Source organism: Mus musculus, chromosome X (genome assembly GCF_000001635.26).
Source record: "Mus musculus strain C57BL/6J chromosome X, GRCm38.p6 C57BL/6J".
Taxonomy (NCBI): domain Eukaryota; kingdom Metazoa; phylum Chordata; class Mammalia; order Rodentia; family Muridae; genus Mus; species Mus musculus.
This window is the reverse complement of record NC_000086.7, coordinates 148054004-148061594: the sequence shown is the minus strand read 5'-3', so window position 1 is coordinate 148061594 and position 7591 is coordinate 148054004. Positions and strand designations below refer to the sequence as shown.

The 7591-nt window shown below is 39.4% G+C and overlaps 1 pseudogene; it reads right to left on the bottom strand.

The window, feature by feature from the left end:
* Nucleotides 1-482: 482 nt before the first annotated feature.
* On the bottom strand, nucleotides 483-4914 carry Gm15110 (annotated as a pseudogene).
* Between the last annotated feature and the right edge of the window lie 2677 nt (nucleotides 4915-7591).

Below are 7591 nucleotides of genomic sequence, written 5' to 3'. Positions count from 1 at the left end.
CAAAGAAGGTGAGATAATCTGTCTGATGAAGCCTTTAAGGCTCCTAAGGAAGGAGATAAAGGAAAGAAACAGGTTGATTACCATTAGTTATATCCTATCATATCAATTTCACACAATTTGTTGGTATATTTTCTTGCTTACTAGCTTGGAAGATGCAAAAGGAGTAGCTATGCTGAGTCGTGCATAGGCCTAGTAGGAAAGGCCAGAAACTGGGAAATAATCTTAAGCCATCGCATATGCATGTGAGTTGATATCATGAGCCACAAAATTGTTCCCATACACTCCTGAATTGGAACAGTGTTTGAAAGACTATCCTTTAGGGATCATTTCTATAGTTTGTTACTAGACAAGTTTCTCCTACTGTGTGCAGCAGTGTCTGAATTGGGAAAATACAAATTTTTTTATTAAGACACAGAAATTCTTATACTTTTCTATATCATTCCAAACATTGTACTAACATTGATAAAGTACTGATTTTGTTTCTACCTGTCAATTTCTGGCTCAGTTCCGGGTGGTGATGCATCCCTTGGTCCATTTCTTCCTCTTGGACCATGGAATCTTTCTCCTTCATGAAGCATCCATGACTGGATGCTACTTGATCTCAATGAGGTGTCATAACGATCTCTCCGTGACCGGATGTTATGAGCTCTCCATGACTGATTATTATGACCTCTACGTGACTGGTTGTCATGACCTCTCTGTGACTGGTTGTCATGACCTCTCTATGACTGGTTGTTCCGACCTCTCCATGACTGGGTAAGATCTCTCCATGACTGGTTGTTATGAGCTCTCATTGCATGGCCATGATAAGGTCTCCCTGAGTGTTCATGATGAGATCTGCCGTCATGGTTGTGATGAGCTAACCCTGTATGGTTATCATGAGCTCTCCCTCTTTGGGCTTGATTATCTCTCTCTGTGTGGCCAGGATCAGCTATCCCTGAGTAGTTAGGAACAACTCTCTCTGTATGGGTAAGATGATATCTATCTGAGTCGCTATATTGAAGCCTACCTGCATGGTTTTGATGTGGTCTACCTGAGTAGTCATGAAGTTGCCCACCTGAGAGGTCAGGAAATGATCTAGCTGACTAGTCATGGTATGGTCTACCTGAGAGGTCAGGACGTGGTCTACCTGAGAGGTCAGGAATTGGTCTACCTGAGAGGTCAGGAAGTGGTCTACCTGAGCGGTCAGGAAGTGGTCTGACTAGTCATGGTGTGGTTTACCTGAGAGGTCATGGTGTGGTCTTACTGAGAGGTCAAGATTTGGTCTATCTGAGAGGTCATGATGCGGTCTATCTGAGACGTCATGATGTAGACTATCTGAGAGATCATGATGTGGTCTATCTGAGAGGTCATAATGTGGTCTATTTGAGAGGTCATAGTGTAGTATATTTGAATGGTTATGATGTGGTCTACCTGACAGTTCATGGTGTTGGTCACTGTATAATTATTAGTTCTACCTAGTAGACATGAGATCTATCTGAGTGAAAATAGGAGCTCCCCTGAATCAACTATATGATATTCTGGAATAGTCACCATAAGATCTGCCAATGTGGTGTCATGAGATTGGGAGAGGCCATGTCATCTCCTGGAGAAAAATTGGTTTCTTTCTAGTTGTAGCTCTCTCTCTCTTCTGATTGGTTTCCATTCCTCCTTGTTCGATTGTCTCTGCTGACTTGTCATGTCTGCAAAGGGTCCCAGTTATATAATATAAATGAGATAGTCTATGATTTGATTAAGCCATGAGTGTATTTTTTCGATATTTTCTTTATATACATTTCATATGGTATTCTGAAAATTCCAAAAACCCTCCTTCCACCCTGCTCCCCTACCGAACCACTCCTGTGTCTTGGCCCTCACATTCCCCTGTACTGAGGTATATAAAGTTTGCAATACCAAGGGGCCTGTATTCCCACTGATGGCCAATTAGGCCATCTGCTACATATGCAGCTAGAGACATGAGCTCTGGGGTACTGTTAAGTTCATACTGTTCTTACACCTATAGGTTTGCAGACCCCTTCAGTTCAATGTGTACCTTCTCTACCTCCTCCATTGGGGGCCCTGTGTTCCATCCTATAGATGACTATGAGCATCCACTTCTCTATTTGCCAGGCACTGGCATAGCCTCATACGAGACACCTATAACAGGGTCCCTTCAGCAAAATCTTTCTGGCATATGAAATAGTGTCTGAGTTTGGTGGCTGATTATGGGATGGATCCCTGGGTGGGGAAGTCTAGGGATAGTCCATCCTTTCATCTTAGCTCCATTCTTTGTCTTTGTAACTCCTTTCATGGGTATTTTGTTCCCTATTCTAAGGAGTAATGAAGTATTCACCCATTGGTCTTCCCTCTTCTTGATTTTCTTGTATTTTGCAAATTGTATCTTGGGTGTTCTATGTTACTGGGCTTATATTCACTTATCAGTGAGTGCATATCTAATGACTTCTTTTGTGATAGGGTTACCTCACTAAGGATGATATCCTCCACATACATCCATTTGTCCAAGAATTTCATAAATCCATTTTTAATAGCTGAGTAGTACTCCATTGTGTAAATGTACCATATTTTCTGTATCCATTCTTCTGTTGATGGACATCTGGGTTCTTTCCAGCTTCTGGCTATTATAAATAAGGTTGCTATGAACATATTGGAGCATGTGTTCTTATTACCAGTTGGAACTTCTTCTGGGTATATGCTCAGGAGAGGTATTGATGGATCATCCATGAGTATGATATCCAATTTTCTGAGGAACCTCCACAATGACTTCCAGAGTGGTTGTACAAGGGTTCAATCCCACCATCCATGGAGGAGTGTTCCTCTTTCTCCACATCCTTGCCAGCATTTGCTGTCACCTGAATTTTTGATCCTAGCCATTCTCACTGGTGTAAGGTGGAATCTCAGTGTTGTTTTGATTTGCATTTCCCTGATGATTAAGGATGTTGAACTTTTTTTCAGGTGCTTCTCAGCCATTCAGTATTCCTCAGTTGAGAATTCTTTGTTTAGCTCTGAACCCCATTTTTAATGGGGTTATTTGAATTTCTGGAGTCCAGCTTCTTGAGCTCTTTGTATATATTGGATATTATTCCCCTATCAGATTTAGGGTTGGTAAAAATCCTTTCCCAATCTGTTGGTGGCCTTTTTGTCTTATTGGCAGTGTCTTTTGCCTTACAGAAGCTTTGCAATTTTATGAGGTACCATTTGTCAATTCTTGATCTTATCGCTCAAGCCATTACTGTTCTGTTTAGGAATTTTCCCCTGTGCCCATATCTTCGAGGTTTTTCCCTAATTTCTCCTCTATTAATTTCAGTGTCTCTGGTCTTATGTGGAGCTAATTGATCCACTTAGACTTGAGCTTTGTACAAGGAGATAAGAATTGATCAATTCACATTCTTCTTCATGATAACCACCAATTGTGCCACCACCATTGGTTGAGAATGCTGTCTTTTTTCCACTGGATGGTTTTAGGTCCATTGTCAAAGATCAAGTGACCAAAGCTGTGTGGATTCATTTCTGGGTCTTCAATTTTATTCCATTTATCTACCTGTCTGTCACTGTACCAGTATCATGCAGTTTTTAATCACAATTGCTCTGTAGTACAGCTTATTGTCATGCATGGTAATTCCACCACAGGTGCTTTTATTGTTCAGAATAGTTTTTCATATCCTAGGTTTTTTTTATTTTTCCAGATGAATTTGCAAATTGCCCTTTCTAAGTCAATGAATAATTGAGTTTGTATTTTGATGGGGATTGTGTTGAATCTGTAAGTGCATATTTAAAGAGATTTACGTATGTAGTTTGAATGAAGTTTTACAATTCTAAGTGCCAGTTCTTGCAACAAGGATCATAGACTACCTAACATAAGCCCTGTGCTAGGTATGGGAAACCTCCTCTTCAAGTGTTAGACACAGGAATAGAAGAGACTCCCAAAATAACATAGCTTATGGCTGTTGCCCTGTTTGCCTCATATAATTTGAAGGCAAGAACATACAGCTAAAGAGAGCATACACTTTGGAGAGTGGATTTGGAGAAACTGCTGTAAGATATACTTGTTGGGCTGAGGTTGTGTCTTAGACATAAATCACTTGCCTAATGTGTACAGACTCTATCACAATTAGCACAACAACATACACACTCTTTCATACAGATATATACACTCACATACATACAAACACACACAGAGGGGGAGATAATTTGCCTGATAAAGCCTTAATGACTCCTAAGCAAGGAGATAAAGAAACAGGTTGATTACCATGAGTCATACTCTATCATATCAATTTAGCATAATCTGTTGGTATATTATCTTGCTTACCAGCTTGGAAGATGCAAAGGGAGTAGCTACTCTGAGTAGTGCATAGGCCTAGTAGGAAATGCCAGAAACTAGTAAACAATCTTAGGCAATTGCATATGCATGTGAGTTGATATTATGAACCAGAAAATTGTTCCAATACATACCTGAATTGGAACAGTGTCTGAAAGACTATCCTTTCAAGGATATTTCTATAGTTTGTTAGTAGACAAGTTTCTCTGATGGTGTGGAATAGTGTCTGAATTGAGAAAATACAAATTTAGTTATTTAGACACAGATATGGGGGCTAGAGAGATCCTCAGTGGTTAGGAGCACTGACTGATCTTCCAAAGGTCCTGAGTTCAAATCTCAGCAACCACATGGTGGCTCAAAGCCATCTGTAGTGAGATCTGATGCCCTCTTCTGGTGTATCTGAAGACAGCTATAGTGTACTTACTTATAATAAATAAATAAATCTTTTTAAAAAGACACAGAAATGCTTATACATTTCTATATCATTCCAAACATTGTACTAACATAGATAAAGTACTGATTTTGTTTCTACTTGTCAATTTCTGTCTTAGTTCCTGGTGGTGATGCATCCCTTGGTCCATTTCTTCCTCTTCAACCATGGTATCTTTCTGCTTCATGAGGCATCCATGACTGGATGGTACTAGATCTCAATGAACGGTCATAATGATCTCTCTGTGACCAGATGTTACAAGCACTCCATGAATGATTATTATGACCTCTCCATGTCTGGTTGTCATGACCTCTCTGTGACTGGATGTTATGATCTCTCCATGACTGGTTGTTATGAGCTCTCCATGACTAGTTGTTTTGAGCTTTCCCTGCATGACCATGATAAGCTCTCCCTGAGTGGTCATGATGAAATGTGCTGTCATAATAAGTTGAGCTAACTATGTATGGTTATCATGAGCTCTCCCTCTTTGGACTTGATTATCTCTCTCTCTGTATTGCCAGGATGAGCTATCCTTGAGTTTCTGGGAAGAACTCTCACTGTATGCTTAAGATGCAATCTATCTGAGTGGCCATGTTGAAGCCTAACTGTATGGTTATGATGTGGTCTACCTGAGTAGTTATGAAGTGGTCTGAGAGTTCATGGTGCGGTCTATCTGAGTGGTCATGATATGGTCTACCTGATTACTCATGGTATGGTCTACTTGAATTATTATGAGTTTGTCTACCTGAGTGGTATTGACATGGTGTACCTAAGTAGTCATGATGTGGTCTACCTGAGAGGTCATGAAGTGGTCTAACTGAGTGGTCAAGATGTGGTCTAACTGGGAGGTCATGGTATGGTATATCTGAGTGGTCATGGTGTAGTATATCTGAGCAGTCATGGTGTGGTATACCTGAGAGGTCATGAAGTGGTCTACCTGAAACTTCATGGTGTGGTCTGAGAGGTCATGGTGTGGTCTACCTGAGAGGTAAGGATATGGTCTATCTGAGAGTTCATGGTGTGGTCTCTCTGAGAGGTCATGGTGTGGTATACCTGAGAGGTCATGATATGGTCTAACTGCTTACTCATGATATGGTCTACTTGAATTATCATGTGGTTGTCTACCTGATAGGTCATAAAGTGGGTTAACTGGGAGGTCCTGGTGTGGCATTCCTGAGAGGTCAGGATGTGGTCTAACTGAGAGTTCATGATGCAGTCTATCTGAGAGGTCATGATACAGTCTATCTGGGAGGTCAATGGTGTAGTCTAACTAATAGGACATGATATGGTCTATCTGAGAGGTCATAGTGTACTATATCTGAATGGTTATGATGTGGACTTTCTGAGAGGTCATGGTGTGGTCTATCTGTAGAGCTATTAGTTCTACCTGAGTAGACATGAGATCTATCTGAGTGAATAGGAGCTCTCCTGAATCAGCTATGTGATCTTCTGGAATAATGGCCATGATATCTGCCAATGTGGTGGTCATGAGATTGGGAGAGGCCATGTAATCACCTGAAGAAAAATTGGTTTCTTTCTAATTTTAGCTGTCTCTCTTCTGATTGATTTCCATTGCTCCTTGTTCATCTGTCTCTGTTGACTTGTCTTGTCTGCAAAGGATCCCAGTTATATAATATAAATAAGACAGTCGATGATTTATTTAAGCCATAAGTGTATTTTTGAAACCCCTCCTTCTTTTCTTACTTCCTATATTCCTCCCCTCCTTTGCTTTTTTGAGAAATTCTCATTAAAATGTTTAGGTTAGACTGAAACATGTGATTCTCATGAAGTTTGGAATTATAGGCTTGTACCACCACATCAGCTTCTCAAGACTATTTCTGTCAGTGATTTTCTCATAGAATGAATGACAATACTTTTTATGTACTAGTTTATGGAACCAACCTATAGACCATGTCACTTTCACAAGGATAATTATATGAATGTAACATAAAAATAATGAAAATTAGCTGTCTTGTGCATTTTACCAACTAAACCATTTGGCATCCTAATTAAGAAAAAAGAGATATTTTGGATGGAGCTTGTAGAATTTTATGACAACCAGTAACTTACTACATATTCAATTGTGATCTTGAACTTTTAAACTCCCCCTTCATCCTCTTCAACACTAGGATTAAAGACACTTGCCACTACAAATGGTACTACATGGTAATGAGGATTGAACTCAGGGTTTCATGCATGCTAGCTAAGTACCCTACCAAATGAGCTACATCTACATTTAAGAATGTTCTGTAATACAACTCCTTAAGATCAAAGAAAATATTCCAAATTATTCTCTCACCACTGGTCATTAAAAATTTATATTTGAATGTAAACAAATACTTAATTCTAGGGAGAAAAACTAAGTGAGTGGAAAAGAAATGCTATAAAGGTAGCAAAAAGTTGGCTTGGTACAATTGAAATAAATGGATCTGGTAATGACTTAGCTTTATTTCCATTCTTTTCAGCTCTTAAACCAGAGAGGCAGATTAGTGAATCACTCAAAAGGAGACAGTAAACACTTTGACAAGTGTCTATGATAATCCATAAGAGTAAGTGACTAACATTATATGGACAGTACTAAAAAAATCTAGCTTTAAACTAGTATATGTTGCTTAGCAAGCAAAATACCCCTATATCTGGCATTACCATGCCCTGCTAAAACACTTCTAAATGGTCAAAGTAACTGACATTAGGAAGAAAGTGCTAGCACAGAGAATATTATAAATGCAAAACTTGAATATAATTATAAACTAATCATATTTATGTAAGGAATATTTTCTGGGCTGGGATTGTAGCACAGTTGTCCAGTACATACTCAGCATGAAAAGGACAATGGTTCTCATAAG